This window comes from Salmo salar, chromosome ssa16 (assembly GCF_905237065.1).
Source record: "Salmo salar chromosome ssa16, Ssal_v3.1, whole genome shotgun sequence".
NCBI lineage: Eukaryota > Metazoa > Chordata > Actinopteri > Salmoniformes > Salmonidae > Salmo > Salmo salar.
This window is the reverse complement of record NC_059457.1, coordinates 22,717,751-22,735,136: the sequence shown is the minus strand read 5'-3', so window position 1 is coordinate 22,735,136 and position 17,386 is coordinate 22,717,751. Positions and strand designations below refer to the sequence as shown.

Below are 17,386 nucleotides of genomic sequence, written 5' to 3'. Positions count from 1 at the left end.
GAGAGAGTATATACTGTATATATAACATTTTAAATGTCTCTATTCTTTTGACATTTTTGTGAGTGTAATGTTTACTGTTCATTTCTGATTGTTCATTTTACTTTTGTTTATTTCACTTCCTTTGGCAAACAGATGTTTCCCATGCCAATAAATGCACTTGAATTGAGAGAGCGAGAGAGAGAAAGGGAAAGAAAGCTCGTGCGCGAGAGAGAGAGAGAGAGTGTGAGAGAGAGAGAGAGAGAGAGAGCGAGAGCGGTAGAGAGAGTGTGTGAGAGAGAGAGCGAGAGAGAGAGAGAGAGAGCGGTAGAGAGAGTGTGTGAGAGAGAGAGCGAGAGAGAGAGAGAGAGAGAGCGAGAGCGGTAGAGAGAGTGTGTGAGAGAGAGAGCGGAGAGAGAGAGAGAGAGAGAGAGAGAGAGAGAGCGGTAGAGAGAGTGTGTGAGAGAGAGAGCGAGAGAGAGAGAGAGAGAGAGCGAGAGCGGTAGAGAGAGTGTGTGAGAGAGAGAGCGAGTGAGAGAGAGAGAGCGGTAGAGTACACCTCGCTATTTCATCTGAGTCTATGCCAAGGAACAGCGGTAACGGATGGTTAGTCTTTTATACTGGGATTAACGCAAAACCGAGGATTTAACCGTCTCTGTTTACGCGGTAAGTAGCCTAAACTAGTTTAAGTAGTATATGGGCGTTTAGTGCTCGTGTACCTCGTTAATTTATGTGGTTAGCCTACGTGTGAGATGTGTGTTATCGCTCCAGAAGTTGATTGAATCAGATAGAGGGAAAGATACGCACTGCTGATGCCGCGGCCGTCTTCGTGTCTGCGCTCTCCGTGTAGGCTAGCGCTATGTGGTACAGTATGTCTGTAGTGAGGATGGATCTCTTCCTCTCTTTCTCTCGTTCTTGTGGTATGTGTTATATGATTCATTTAAAACCCATTTTTGTTTTTTGTATTATAGAATGGAAGCGTTGCCTAGTCAGTAACAGCTTGTGTCAATATTTGCTGTGGAAGTTCAGTAGCTGGCAAACTAGTCCTTAGTCAAACAGAGGGCCAAGCAAGTCGTCTTGTTTAGCTGTGTGGTTGGAAAGTCATTACTCCATGAAGAGTAGCTACTCATGAGGGTGTACGTTACATAAGTTCCTCTGTAGGTAGAAGGGGACCTTTAACAGCACCATCATGTTTATCTTCTTTAATGCCGCCGGCCTCATTGCTCTGCATTCAAATGGATCAGATACGCTTTGTGTGTAGGCTACACACCCCTCAGGTAGAGTAGGCCAAACACACACACACTTTCCCACAGACGGGTAGATACACGTGCTGTAGCAGGTTTGGAGCAGCAGAAGAGATAAGCTATTTCACACACACACACACACACACACACACACACACACACACACACACACACACACACACACACACACACACACACACACACACACACACACACACACACACACACACACACACTGTGCAGCTGACCTGTGGTAGAGCAGCTGTTCAGCAGGGGTAGAGTAGCCTACACTAAACCAACAAGTCTCTTCTCCTATAGGCTTCAGAAAAAAATTGTGTTTTAGCAAACATTCTTATCGAGAGGAACTTACAGGAGCAACTAGGGTTGAGTGACTTGCTCAAGAGCACATCAACAGATTTTTCACCTAGGTGGCTGCTAGGCTACCTGCCGTGCACTGGTGTCTGCCTGGACTGCACTGGTGTCTGCCTGGACTGCATGGGTGTCTGCCTAGACTGCACTGGTGTCTGCTTGGACTGCACTGGTGTCTGCCTGGACTGAACTGGTGTCTGCCTGGACTGCACTGGTGTCTGCCTAGACTGCACTGGTGTCTGCCTGGACTGCACTGATGTCTGCCTGGACTGCACTGGTGTCTGCCTGGACTGCACTGGTGTCTGCCTGGACTGCACAGGTGCATTCAACAAGCTCTCACAATCTCACTGCAGAATTAGACGTTCAACCACGTTCTCCAAACGTCAAATTTCGAAGTTGCTCCCAACGTCAAATTTCAAAGAGTTTTTGTTGCTCTTGCTACTCTGTATCGTTCCATTTCTCCAAACGTAAAATGTCAAAGTTAAGGGTTAAGTTTACGCACTCATTCCAAATGGTTAAGGTTTTGGATAGGGTTCAAATAAAAAAAAATACTAAAACAGTGTCCACGACTGGGATCGAAGACACAATCTTCAGATCCAGAGTCATGGGATTACTTAATTAACTACTTGATTGTAATAGAACTCACTGTGGATAGACATCCAATTTCAAAGTCAATCTTTAACAGACCTGGCTGGGTGCTTTACCATTCACTTCACTTTACAAAACTGTATAGGCCTATTCTATTTTAATCCTGACCTCTGCATTTTGATTCGGTATGATAATGATTTACAAACAACTTACAAACGGTAAACAAATGAACCAATAATGGTTTATAAACAGATTATAATCATACCATCTAATACATTGTTCCAGTTATTTATGCTAAAAACATCCTGAAGTTACTCAGTTATATGACTTAATGTTTGAATGCACCAACATACTTTGGTACTCTCTGTATTAAACACATGTCTGTGAGGAGCGGTTTGTGTGTGTGTGTGTGTGTGTGTGTGTGTGTGTGTGTGTGTGTGCATGCGTGGAGAGGAGAGACAAAATGAGTATGATTCTGCTGTAGACCACTGAGATACAGACAGTCAGTCCTAGGCCCTGAGGCTGGGTAACCAGGTGTCAACCCACTGGATTTAGACCACAGCCTCCTGAGCAAACACAACACACATAGAGAAAGAAGGAGCGAGGAAGAGAGAGAGGCACACAGTGTAGTGTCTAAGCTCTGGTGCCCAAACACCCAGTGTGACCTAGACCTGCTATCTGAAGACCAACTAGGGTCACCCAGCCACATAATAATTCACAAAGGTGCAGACGACCTGAGAGCACAGCAGGAAAGGCAGTGATTGAAAAAGCTTCTTTGTAACGGCCGTCGTTGAAGAGAGTAGATCAAGGCGAAGCGTGGTTAGTGCTCATCATTAATTTATTAAAGATAGAACACTTTAAACAAAAAAAACAAGAAACCGACAGCCAAACAGTTCTGTCAGGTGCAAAACACTAAACAGAAATTAACTACCCACAAACCCCAAAGGAAAACAGGCTGCCTAAGTATGACTCCCAATCAGCGACAACGATGTACAGCTGTCCCTGATTGAGAGCCATACCAGGCCAAAACAAAGAAATACAAAGCATAGAAAAAAGGACATAGAATGCCCACCCAAATCACACCCTGACCAAACCTAAATAGAGACATAAAAAAGGCTCTCTCAGGTCAGGGCGTGACATTCTTCCACTTTCTCCAACTCAGAAGTGGTTATCTCCACCCTGTTACAGTGAAAATACTTTCACCCTGCTACCATACAGCAGGGTAAAAGCAAGAATTTCCTATGACTGTGCTTCAAAAACAAATGTTTACCTGGCCCACCACTCTAACCTGGACTTCAACAGTCTTTATGACCAGGTCCACCTATACAAAGCAACAGTCCCTTCTTTTGCAAGGACCCTGAACGACATCGTCCTCTGCTGCAGCCCCAGCACCTCACACAAGAGGAGCAGAGCAATGGACACCCCGCCCAGACCTGCGAGGGTTCCCCATGAACCTGCACCTAGAGGACCCACGTTGAGAGGACCCACGCCGAGAGGACCTAAATCAAGACCACAGCACCACCAGGCACCAGATTTTACTATCTCATCCTGGAATATACAAGGTCTGAGAGTTTCTGCCTTTGGCCTAAAGAGCAGTAACCCAGACTTCACCAAATAAATCAGAAATACAGATGTTGTCATCCTGCAAGAAGCATAGTATAGATGGGATGGACAGTATATTTGACTTATCAGCTAACATATCAAATTAAAACAATTCTAGCAGAAAACCTAAGAAAACAACAAAAATAAATGGTTTGATGAAGAATGCAAAAACCTAAGAAAGAAATTGTGAAACCTATCCAACCAAAAACACAGTGCGGCGATGGCTAGAAGACCGGTGACGTCGACCGCCGAACACCGCCCGAACAAGGAGAGGGACCGACTTCGGCGGAAGTCGTGACAGGATGAGCCAAAATATAAACCCTCCAACCCAAAAAGGCCTGCGGTGTTGATGGTATACTAAGCAAAATTATAAAATATACAGATCACAAATTCAAATGGGCTATTCTTAAACTCTTCAACATTGTCATAAGCTCTCGAATCTGCATCAACAGTAACCTCGGAAAAACCCTCTGCAGTATCATCAACAGCAGACTCCACGTATATACATCCTGCACACCCTAATTGACAACAAAAAAAACATACCAAAACGAAAGCAAAGTCTTTTCATGGTTTGTTGATTTCAAAAAAGCTTTTGACTCAATTTGGCATGAGCGTCTGCTATACAAATTGATGGAAAGCAGTGTTGGGGGAGAACATAAGATATTATACAATCCTTGTACACATATTTCTTTCCTCAGAGCCATGGGGTGAGACAGGGATGCAGCTTGAGCCCCATTGGTGAGGGCACTGGAGCAGTCTGCAGCACCCGACCTCACCATACTAGACTCTGAAGTCAAATGTTTATTGTTTGCAGATGATCTGGTGCTTCTGTCCCCAACCAAGGAGGGCCTACAGCAGCACCTAGACCTTCTGCACAGATTCTGTCAGACCTGGGCCCTGACAGTAAATCTCATTAAGACATAAATAATGGTGTTCCAAAAAAAGGTCCAGTTGCAAGGACAACAAATACAAATACTATCTAGATACCATTGCCCTAGAGCACACAAATAATTATACCTACCTCTGCTGAGGGGAGGACAGATCATAAAAATGTCTGGAGCAAATGGAATGGCATCAAACACATGGAAACAATGTGTTTGATGTATTTGATACCATTCCACTAATTCGGCTCCAGCCATTACCACGTGCCCGTCCTCCCCAATTAAGTTGCCACCAACCTCCTGTGCTACCTCGGCCTAAACATCAACACCAGAGGTAACTTCCACAAAACTCTGAACGATTTAAAAGACAAGACAAGGCAAGAAATGTTTTCCATGCCATCAAAAGGAACATAGAACTCGACATCCCAATTAGGATCTGGCTAAAAATACTTAAATCAGTTATAGAACCCATTGCTCTCTATGGTTGTGAGGTCTGGGGTCCACTCACCAACCAAGCATTCACAAAATGGGACAAACACCCAATTGAGACTCATGCAAAAATATCCTTCATGTTCAATGCAAAACTCCAAACAATGCATGCAGAGCAGAATTAAGAATATACCTACTAAATATCCAAATCCTGAAAAGATCTACAACCACCTGAAAGGAAGCGATGCCCACACATTCCACCACAAAGTTCTTACCTACAGCGATATTAACCTAGAGAAGAGTCCCCTCAGCCAGCTGGTTCTGGGTCTCTGTTCACATACACAAACAGACCCCACAGAGCCCCAGGACAGCAACACAATTAGACCCAAACAAATTATGAGAAAACAAAAAGATAGCTATTTGACACACTGGAGAGAATCAACCAAAAAACAGAGCAAACTGGAATGTTATTTGGCCCTAAACAAAGAAAATCCTTTACTATGTATAGACCCAATGAGCATAGCCTTTTTATTGAGAGAGGTTGCCATAGGCAGACTTGGCTCTTGAGAGAAGAAAGGCTATGTGCACACTACTCACAAAATGACGTGGAAACTGAGATGAACTTCCTTACCTCCTGCCAAAGGTATGACCATATTAGAGACACATATTTCCCACAGATTACACAAATCCATAAAGAATTTGAAAACAAATCAAACATTGATAAACTCACATAACTGTTAGGCAAAATACTGCAATGTGCAATCACAGCAGCAAGATTCGTGGCCCGTTGCCATGAAAACAGGGCAACAAGTGGAGCACAAAGAACATTGTAAATACCACCAATATTGATCTGTTTACTTATCTTCCCCTACTATTCGTACTACAACTAGTTATACATTGTTAAAAACACTGTACATAGCTGATAATAAAACATTTGAAACGTCTATTATTTTAAAATCTTTATGAGTGCAATGTTTACTTTAATGTTTTGATGTTGTTTTTTGTTGATGTTGTTTGCTTTGGCAATGTACACATGTTTCCCATGCCAATAAAGCCCATTTGAATTGAGAGAGAGAGAGAGAGAGAAAATATAACACTGTTTCCTGAGAGCTCTCCTAATCCTAGAGACAATGATAAGCAGCTCTTATCACATAAACAGTGATTACAGTGTGATTATGCTGACAAACTGCCCATAGAATGGTTCTATTATTGTTCTCCAATGGGAGACTCCAGGAAGAGAACCGGTATAGGCTCAGTCCCAATTCTACAACCCCCCCCCCCCCCCCCTCTCTTTCCCTTTATTGCACATTATTTTCCTGGTTTCCTAGCTTTCTTTCATTACTTGATCCTAGGTGAAAGGACTGGATAGGTGTACAGAAGTAAAGCTTTAACCTATCTGCACTCTTAGAGAAAAGGGTTCCGAAAGGGTTCTTTGGCTATCCCCATAGGATAATCCTTTTCAGTTCCAGGTAGAACCCTTTTGGGTTCCAGGTAGAACCCTCTGTGGAAAGGGTTCTTTGGCTATCCCCATAGGATAATCCTTTTCAGTTCCAGGTAGAACCCTTTTGGGTTCCAAGTAGAACCCTCTGTGGAAAGGGTTCTAAATGTAACCCAAAAGGGTTCTACCTGGAACCAAAATGGTTCTACCTGTAATCAAAAATAGTTTTTCAAAGGGTTCTCCAATGGGGACAGCCGAAGAACCCTTTTAGGTTCTATATAGCACCTTGTTTTCTAAGTGTGTAGTTCTTCCAGATCAGTGTTCAAAACAGAAGAGAAGATTGTGAGGGAAAGAGCCCATTACCAAAAAAAATAATGTGAAAAAAGCACGTGAACAATTTCACGTGAAAAACATGGTTTTCGGACACGTGTGAAGTTTCACATATATTTTTCATGTTTTTCCCTCGTGAAAAAAAAAAAATCCCCACATGATATTTTTTTCTCACATTTATTTGTACACATTATTATTTTCATTACTTTCAGCTACATCTGGTTTCCGATCCAGGGACCAACCCTGCTTAGCTTCAAAGGTGGACCAGCAGTGGGATGCAGTGTGCTATGTTGCTGGAATGAATGTGCCAAAACTTGCAACTGGAAAAAAGGCAGCAAGGCCAGGGTAACATAACCAAAGATAGGGAAAATTGCAGCAAAGAGGGAATCATTTATTTAATTGCGTTATCGTATATAATTTTTTTTTTTACTTAATGTGAGAATGTGCTCACTTCCCGCAAACTTTAGATCATGCATATGCATATCTGTTAGTGGTTGAAATATTGTATTGCAAGCTGGCAAGTAAGTATTTTGTACAAATGGGGGTTATGATGAAAAGCTTATTCACAAAAAACTAAACCATGAAAACATATTAACAAGAATTCAACCATTTGCCATTAGTGAGAAGAGTGAAAATCTCTGTTTTATTTTTAGAATCTAAAATAAATTGGCAAAGGAATCTTATAATTAGACATAGGAATCTATTTCTGATTTATATTCATAACCATTGCCGAATATACAGTATTCCTCACCTTTTCTGGCCGTGATGGGTTTATATTTTTGAAAGAGCAATACAACAAAATACCATGTAACCTAGAAGCCTAGTAAATAGATAGGCTATATGTAGTTTTGCAATATCATAGGCAGTGCCATTTATAATACCGGTATACAGTCAAATTTAACAGCTGATCTTTTACATTGAAGTAGGCCTATTTATCAAGTTTCAAGTTTTTATTGTCACGTGCACAATTACTGCAAGATATTCAAACATTCTGCCAACACAGTAAATAGGCCGGAAGTGTATGTAAAATATTTGACAGTATGGGTAGGCTACAGTATTGCTGTGCGATAGGAGCATAACATTATTGCCTATTTAATCTCAGAGCCTATACTAAGGCAGGACATACAAACCCAATAATCTATTCATAAACTGAATATTGAACAACAATTTGTCTTTTGCATGCTGTGACCTAATTCGAATAGTTCCAAATTACACAGCAAATAAGGGCGTTGTTGTCACCATAAAAGGTGAACTATCCAAGATGGCGTAGTAGTCAGGCGTCTTTGTCTTCGTCTTGTCGTATCCCGTGTGTATATCTTTATATGTATATATTTTTATATCTTTTTTCTTCGCTTACATTTTTTTAGATTTTTCTTAAGCCCAACATCAACATACTCTCCTGCAACCCGCCTCACCCAATGTGGTATGGATCTGCTATTTTCTATACTTTACAACCGGAACCCCCAACAGAAGCTAGCCAGCTAACTAGCTACTAGTTAGTAGTCAGCTAGCCACTGATAGTGGTCATCAGCTAACCTTCAGCCCGGACAACTCCTGCCAGTCTGCACTTCGCGATTCATCCCAGAACTTATCTGACTTCTTTTTCTCCATATCTCCGGATTCCTACCGCAAGCTTTGAACCTCTTCACCTGGATCATCGCAGCTAGCTAGCTGCTATCCGATTGACCTCTCCTGGCTAACGTCTCTGTCCCGAAGTAAGCACCAATTAGCCTGGAGCTAGCCTATGCTAGGCCCATCTCCCGGCTAGCTGAAGAGGTCCATCAGCCACTCCTTGGGCAACAATACCTATTTTGCCAATTGGCATGGACCCCTTTTATTGCGGACACGGAGCCCCGCCGATCCATCACGACTGGACTACCGACTTAATCCGCCCGAGGGGGTTTTTCAACAGGCTCCTCCGTCGCGACGTTCCCTGAATGCCCATCTGCTAGCCTGCTAGCCGCCGTCCGCTAGCTGTCTAGAGCATACCGGACTGTTAGCTGAAGAGGTCCATCAACCAATTTCTTGGGCTACTATACCTATTTTGCAAATTGGCCTGGACGCTTTTACTACACGGACCTGTGCTGATCCATCACAACTTGGTCTGCCGACATAACCGCACGAGGGGGCTACAACAGACTTCTTCCATTGCGATGTCCCTCTAAGGCCCTTCTGCTAGCCTGCTAGCCCCGGCCCGCTAGCTGTCTGAATCTCCGTGTCTCCAGCCCGCCCAGCTACTCACTGAACCCTATGATCACTCGGCTACGCATGCCTCTCCCTAATGTCAATATGCCTTGTCCATTGCTGTTTTTGGTTGGTGACTATTGTCTTATTTCACTGTAGAGCCTCCAGCCCTGCTCAATATGACTCAGCTAACCCTCTTGTCCCACCTCCCACACATGCGGTGACCTCTCCTGGCTTAATTGATGTCTCTAGAGACAATACCTCTCTCATCGTCACTCAATGCCTAGGTTTACTTCCACTGTATTCACATCCTACCATACCTTTGTCTGTATATTATGCATTGAATCTATTCTACCGCGGCCAGAAACCTGCTCCTTTTACTCTCTGTTCCGAACGTACTAGACGACCAGTTCTTATAGCCTTTAGCCGTAACCTTATCCTACTCCTCCTCTGCTCCTCTGGTGATGTAGAGGTTAATCCAGGCCCTGCAGTGCCTAGCTCCACTCCCATTCCCCAGGCGCTCTCATTTGTTGACTTCTGTAACCGTAAAAGCCTTGGTTTCATGCATGTTAACATTAGAAGCCTTCTCCCCAAGTTTGTTTTATTCGCTGCTTTAGCAGACTCTGCCAACCCAGATGTCCTAGCTGTGTCTGAATCCTGGCTTAGGAAGGCCACCAAAAACCCTGAAATTTCCATCCCTAACTATAACATTTTCAGACAAGATAGAACTGCCAAAGGGTGCGGAGTTGCAATCTACTGCAGAGATAGCCTGCAGAGTTCTGTCTTACTATCCAGGTCTGTGCCCAAACAATTTGAGCTTCTATTTTTAAAATCCACCTTTCCAGAACCGTTGCCGCTTGCTATAGACCACCTTCTGCCCACAGCTGTGCCCTGGACACCATATGTGAATTGATTGCCCCCCATCGATCTTCAGAGCTCATGCTGTTAGGTGACCTAAACTGGGACATGCTTAACACCCCGGCCATACTACAATCTAAGCTTGATGCCCTCAATCTTACACAAATTATCAATGAACCTACCAGGTACAACCCCAAATCCGTAAACACATGCACCCTCAAAGATATCATCCTAACCAACCTGCCCTCCAAATACACCTCTGCTGTCTTCCACCAGAATCTCAGCGATCACTGCCTCATTGCTTGCGTCCGTAATGGGTCTGCGGTCAAACGACCACCCCTCATCACTGTCAAACGCTCCCTAAAACACTTCATTGAGCAGGCCTTTCTAATCGACCTGGCCCGGGTATCCTGGAAGGATATTGACCTCATTCTGTCAGTAGAAGATGCCTGGTTATTCTTTAAAAGTGCTTTCCTCACAATCTTAAATAAGCATGCCCCATTAAAAAATTGTAGAACCAGGAACAGATATAGCCCGTGGTTCACTCCAGACCTGACTGTCCTTGACCAGCACAAAAACATCCTGTGGCATACTGCATTAGCATCGAATAGCCCCCGCGACATGCATTTTTTCAGGGAAGTTAGGAACCAATATACACAGACAGTTAGGAAAGCAAAGGCTAGCTTTTTCAAACAGAAATGTACATCCTGCAGCACATACTCCAAAAAGTTCTGGGACACTGTAAAGTCCATGGAGATTAAGAGCACCTCCTCCCAGCTGCCCACTGCACTGAGGCTAGGAAACAGTGTCACCACCGATAAATCCATGATATTTGAGAATTTCAATAAGCATTTTTCTACAGCTGGCCATGATTTCCACCTGGCCACCCCTACCCTGGTTAACAGCCCTGCACCCCCCACAGCAACTTGCCCAAGCCTCCCCCATTTCTCCCCCTGTTCTCTTTCATATCGTCTGAGATTCCCAAAGATTGGAAAGCTGCCGCGGTCATTCCCCTCTTCAAAGGGGGAGACACTCTAGACCCAAACTGCTACAGACCTATATCTATCCTACCCTGCCTTTCTAAGGTCTTTGAAAGCCAAGTTAACAAACAGATCACCGACCATTTCAAATCCCACCGTACCTTCTCCGCTATGCAATCTGGTTTCCGAACTGGTCATGGGTGCACCTCAGCCAAGCTCAATGTCCTAAACGATATCATAACCTCCATCGATAAGAGACAATACTGTGCAGCTGTATTCATAGACCTGGCCAAGGCTTTCGACTCTGTCAATCACCACATTCTTATTGGCAGACTCAACAGCTTTGGTTTCTCAAATGACTGCCTCGCCTGGTTCACCAACTACTTCTCAGACAGAGTTCAGTGTGTCAAATCGGAGGGCCTGTTGTCCAGACCTCTGGCACTCTCTATGGGGGTGCCACAGGATTCAATTCTCGGGCTGACTCTTTTCTCTGTATCCATCAATGATGTCATTCTTGCTGCTGCTGATTCTTTGATCCACGTCTACGCAGACGATACCATTCTGTATACTTCTGGCCCTTCTTTGGACACTGTGTTAACAAACCTCCAGATGAGCTTCAATGCCATACAACTCTCCTTCCGTGGCCTCCAACTGCTCTTAAATGCAAGTAAAACTAAATCCATACTATTCAACCGATCGCTACCAGCACCTGCCCGCCCGTCCAGCATCACTACTCTGGACGGTTCTGACTTAGAATATGTGGACATCTACAAATACATAGGTGTCTGGTTAGACTGTAAACTCTCCTTCCAGACTTACATTAAGCATCTGCAATCCAAAATTAAATCTAGAATCGGCTTCCTGTTTTGCAACAAAGCATCCTTCACTCATACTGCCAAACATACCCTCGTAAAACTGACTATCCTACAGATCCTTGACTTCGGCAATGTAATTTACAAAATAGCCTCCAACACTCTACTCAGCAAATTGGATGCAGTCTATCACAGTGCCATCCATTTTGTCACCAAAGCCCCATATACTACCCACCACTGCAACCTGTATGCTCTTGTTGGCTGGCCCTCGCTTCATATTCAAACCCACTGGCTCCAGGTCATCTATAAGTCTTTGCTAGTTAAAGCCCCGCCTTATCTCAGCTCACTGGTCACCATAGCAGCACCCACCCGTAGCCCGCGCTCCAGCAGGTATATTTCACTGGTCACCCCAAAGCCAATTGCCCTATTGGCCGCCTTTCCTTCCAGTTCTCTGCTGCCAATGACTGGAACGAATTGCAAAAATCACTGAAGCTGGAGACTCATATCTCCCTCACTAACTTTAAGCACCAGGTGTCAGAGCAGCTCACAGATCACTACACCTGTACATAGCCCATCTTGTAAATAGCCCATCCAACTACCTCATCCCCATACTGTTATTCTTTTTTCTTCTCCTTCGCACCCCAGTATCTCTACTTGCACATTCTTCTTCTGCACATCTATCACTGCAGTGTTTAATTGCTAAATTGTAATTATTTTGCCACTATGGCCTATTTATTGCCTTACCTCCCTTATCTTACTTCTTTATACCCATTTTTTCGATTGTGTTATTGACTGTATGTTTGTTTATTCCATGTGTAACTCTGTGTTGTTGTTTGTGTCGCACTGCTTTGCTTTATCTTGGCCAGGTCGCAGTTGTAAATGAGAACTTGTTCTCAACTAGCCTACCTGGTTAAATAAAGGTGAAATAAAAAAATAAAAAAAATGGAGGCGTTTTCAAGGCGGAGTCTTAATTCTGGTTCACACACGCAGTTTTATGATAGGTCTGATTTATAAGGGGAAACATGTATGGCGTGTGCCAGTTTATAAATCTCAATATTTTTGTAAGTTCGCAGACTTTTCAGAAATGGTGCGCACAGAAATTTAGTGTGAAATTTACAAACATTTTCCCTGAGGCCCCAGGGAATTATCAACGTTTTCAGTCGCAATTTGCTTTAATCTCATAATAACTTCCATGAAATTGATCAAATGAAGACTGGTTTGTTCTAAGGTAACTTTAATATGGTACAGTAGCTAGTGTAAGCCTAAGAGCTCCTGTCTAGCTCAGGTTCAGTTAAATGTCAGCATTCATGTGACATTTATGTGAGGATTCAGAAATTATTTTGTTTAGCTAGCTAGCTAGCTACCTAACATAACCTAGCTGTGTAGCCTATATTACAATATGAATGACACTGTATGATAACATTACTGTACTTTTATATTCGTATGAGAGGGGTAAACATTAATTATTGATATGCTAACATTACTTGATCATGAAGCATGTTGTTAGTTAACTAGCTACCTAGCAGGAGTTAGCTGTGTAATGTCAGCTAATTGAATGTGTAAGGACGAGAAAATAAACCCTTGAATTGTCTGCACATGCTTGTGGATTGTTGCATTATTCAAGAGTGTAATATGGTTTGTTTGCATTATTCAGTATTGTAATATGTTTTAGAAGAAAAGTTGCTTGAATTGTTGAATAGTTTGTGCTTACTGGCTCGGGTCTACTGTGATATTTATGGTCAATTTGAATTGCGGACCAAGAATGTTTCATTGCCAGCCACAATGAAATGTAAGGCAAGGATTTAATGTGAATTGAAAAGTAGAACATCTCTTTCGCCACTCCGCTCCTCAGGCTCTCCTTCATCTTTCATAGTGGAAATATGGCCTTTCACTTTCTCCATTTCCTCTCCCTCTCCTCTCTCTTCTCTCTTTCTCTCTTCTCTCTTTCCTCTCCTCTCTCCTAACAGGACAGTAGCCTGTATTATGGTAGTAAACTGTTTCCATGGTGTCTACAGCAGTTAAAGAGTTGTATTGTCTACAGGCTATTACAGGGTTAAAGTCGTCTTGTGCTGCCATTACTATCTTTTTTTATATTTTTTTTTATTTGGGGGGGTAGATCAGCTTTAATATTGCAGATAGATTGTGGCTTCCATCAATGTAATTGTCTGGATTATTTCCTATCTCCATATTTTTTTTTGTAAATGTATACAGTACCAGTCAAACGTTTGGACACACCTACTCATTCCAAGGTGTGGAATAATAGTGAAGACATCAAAACGATCAAATAACACATAGGGAATCATGTAGTAACCAAAAAAAAGTGTTAAACAAATCAAAATATATTTGATATTTTAGATTCTTCAAAGTAGCCACCCTTTGCCTTGATGACAGCTTTGCACACTCTTGGCATTCTCTCAATCAACTTCATGAGTTAGTCACCTGGAATGCATTTCAATTAACAGGTGTGCCTTGTTAAAAGTTAATTTGTGGAATTTATTTTGTTCTTAATGTGTTTCAGCCAATCAGTTGTGTTGTGACAAGGTAGGGGTAATATACAGAAGATAGCCCTATTTGACCAAGTCCATATTATGGCAAGAACAGCTCAAATAAGCAAAGAGAAACAACAGTCCATAATTTCTTTAAGACATGAAGGTCAGTCAATATGGAAAATATTAAGAAAGTTTCTTCAAGTGCAGTCACAAAAACCATCAAGCGCTATGATGAAACTGGCTGTCATGAGGACCGCCACAGGAAAGGAAGACCCAGAGTTACCTCTGCAGCAGAGGATAAGTTCATTAGAGTTACCAACCTCAGAAATTGCAGCCCAAATAAATGCTTCACAGTGTTCAAGTAACATACACATCTCAACATCAACTGTTCAGAGGAGACTGTTTGAATTAGGCCTTCATGGTCGAATTTCTGCAAAGAAACCACTATTAAAGGACACCAATAAGCAGAAGAGACTTGCTTGGGCCAAGAAAAACGATCAATGGACATTAGACCGGTGGAATCTGTCTTTTGTGAGATGCAGAGTAGGTGAGCGGATGATCTCTGCATGTGTAGTTCCCACCATGAAGCATGGAGGAGGAGGTGTGATGGAGTGGGGGCGCTTTGCTGGTGACTCTGTCTGTTATTTATTTAGATTTCAAGGCACACTTAACCAGCATGGCTACCACAGCATTCTGCAGCGATGCGTCATCACATCTGGTTTGCGCTTAGTGGGACTATCATTTGTTTTTCAACAGGACAATAACCAACACACATACAGGCTGTGTAAGGGCTATTTCACCAAAAAAGGAGAGTGATGGAGTGCTGCATCAGATGACCTGGCCTCCACAATCACCCGACCTCAACCCAATTGAGATGGTTTGGGATGAGTTGGACCGCAGAGTGAAGGAAAAGCAGCCAACAATTGCTCAGCATTAGTGGGAACTGCTTCAAGACTGTTGGAAAAAGCATTCCAGGTGAAGCTGGTTGAGAGAATGCCAAGAGTGTGCAAAACTGTCATCAAGGCAAAGGGTGGCTACTTTGAAGAATCTCAAATATAAAATATATTTTGATTTGTTTAACACTTTGGTTACTACATAATTCCATATGTGTTATTTCATAGTGTTGATGTCTTCACTATTATTCTACAATGTAGAAAATAGTAAAAAAATAAACAATAACCTTGTCTAGGTGTGTCCAAACATTTGACTGGTACTGTATATAAATTATATTTAAAAAAATATGTATATTTTTTGTTTATTATTTTCCCTTAACCCCCCCCTAAATGGAGTACACTAATGGACAACAACACTTAGGCTCCTACTTCCAGCCTATACATATACATTTTGCGGACACAGTTTATTTTACAATATTTATCTTTTGTTTGTTTTCAGTCCCATCCTTCAGCTACCCTCAACACCTCCCATCTATCTCTGAACACCATCCAGTTTTGATTTCTATTTGCAATATATTTTTCAACTGTGCTGTTATGTTTCACAAAAGTTCTGAACCTTTATATTCTTATAGATTCTACTTATTATAAATTAAAGATTTTTTTTTTGCCAAGAGTATTATTAGTTTATTGATCGATTGACTATGATTTTTTAAATCACCCAGCAGTGGTATTTGCAGAGTCAGCTCCAGGTAAATGTTCAATTCTTTAGCCATTCCTAAACCTGTGACCAAAAACAAGCTACATATGACAATACCAAAACAAACAAAGCAAAATCTGCAGAGCTGGGATGGTTGTATTCCCCATATATATGGCATTCTATTGGTTGGAAGAATTTTGTGTCATAATTTCAATTGAAAAACTCTAAATTTAAATCCAGCATCATTTTGTGTATTAGTTCATAAACCATGTCCCATGGAAACGGTACATCGAAAATCTCTTCCCAAATAATTTGCAATCTATATGGCACAGCTGTCAATTTTTTGGGTCCTTAAATGAAACTGATATACTTTTTTATTTATCATAATTTTCTTTAGCCAATTTAGGTCTTTAAGGCAGGGCCAACAGACAAGGTCTTTACTTTCTCCCCCTTCCACTTGCCTCTTCCATTTTTGTGGCAATGCTGCAATTAGTTGGTTGTAATTTAGAGTAGATCAGCAATTTTCCAAATAATTTTGTTAGATGCATGTGTGACATAACTCCACCAGTCCTATTTATGATATTATTTACAAAAATTATACTTTAATTATTATTCTTTTTAAATTATATTGTTTTTTTAAATCAATTTGTATATTTGAGTTAAACAATCATTATTGTTGTAATATTACCATTATTGTGTTATTTATAACTAAGCTATGTTTTGTTTGTACCTTAAAACCTCTTACATCTAGACGTTCCGCTAGCGGAACACCGCTCCAATATCCAATGATAGGGCGTTGCGCGAAATACAAACTCCTCGAAAATCCGAAAACTTCAATTTTTCAAACATATGACTATTTTACACCATTTTAAAGACAAGACTCTCCTTTATCTAACCACACTGTCTGATTTCAAAAAGGCTTTACAACGAAAGCAAAACATTAGATTATGTCAGCAGAGTACCCAGCCAGAAATAATCAGACACCCATTTTTCAAGCTAGCATATAATGTCACAAAAACAAAACCACAGCTAAATGCAGCACTAACCTTTGATGATCTTCATCAGATGACACTCCTAGGACATTATGTTATACAATACATGCATGTTTTGTTTAATCAAGTTCATATTTATATCAAAAACCAGCTTTTTACATTAGCATGTGACGTTCAGAACTAGCATTCCCACCAAACACTTCCGGTGAATTTACTAAATTACTCACGATAAATGTTCACAAAAAACATAACAATTATTTTAAGAATGATAGATACAGAACTCCTTTATGCAATCGCGTGTCCGATTTTAAAATAGCTTTTCGGTGAAAGCACATTTTGCAATATTCTGAGTAGATAGCCCGGCCATCACAGGCTAGCTATTTTGACACCCACCAAGTTTGGTACTCACCAAACTCAGATTTACTATAAGAAAAATTGGATTACCTTTGCTGTTCTTCGTCAGAATGCAATCCCAGGACTTCTACTTCAACAACAAATGTTGGTTTGGTTCCAAATAATCCATAGTTATATCCAAATAGCGGCGTTTTGTTCGTGCGTTCAAGACACTATCCGAAGGGTAACGAAGGGTGACGCGCGGACGCGTATCGTGACAAAAAATGTCAA

The 17,386-nt window shown here is 41.7% G+C and overlaps 1 protein-coding gene across 1 annotated transcript in view; it reads left to right on the top strand.

Annotated features, from left to right (window-relative positions):
- Window positions 1–409: 409 nt before the first annotated feature.
- LOC106573381 (genetic suppressor element 1) overlaps window positions 410–17,386 on the top strand; it is a 44,354-nt gene continuing 27,377 nt past the window's right edge. The window contains exon 1 of the mRNA XM_014148388.2: window positions 410–642. The gene's annotated coding sequence lies outside the window, so the exon portion shown is untranslated. The remainder of the gene's footprint in view (window positions 643–17,386) is intronic.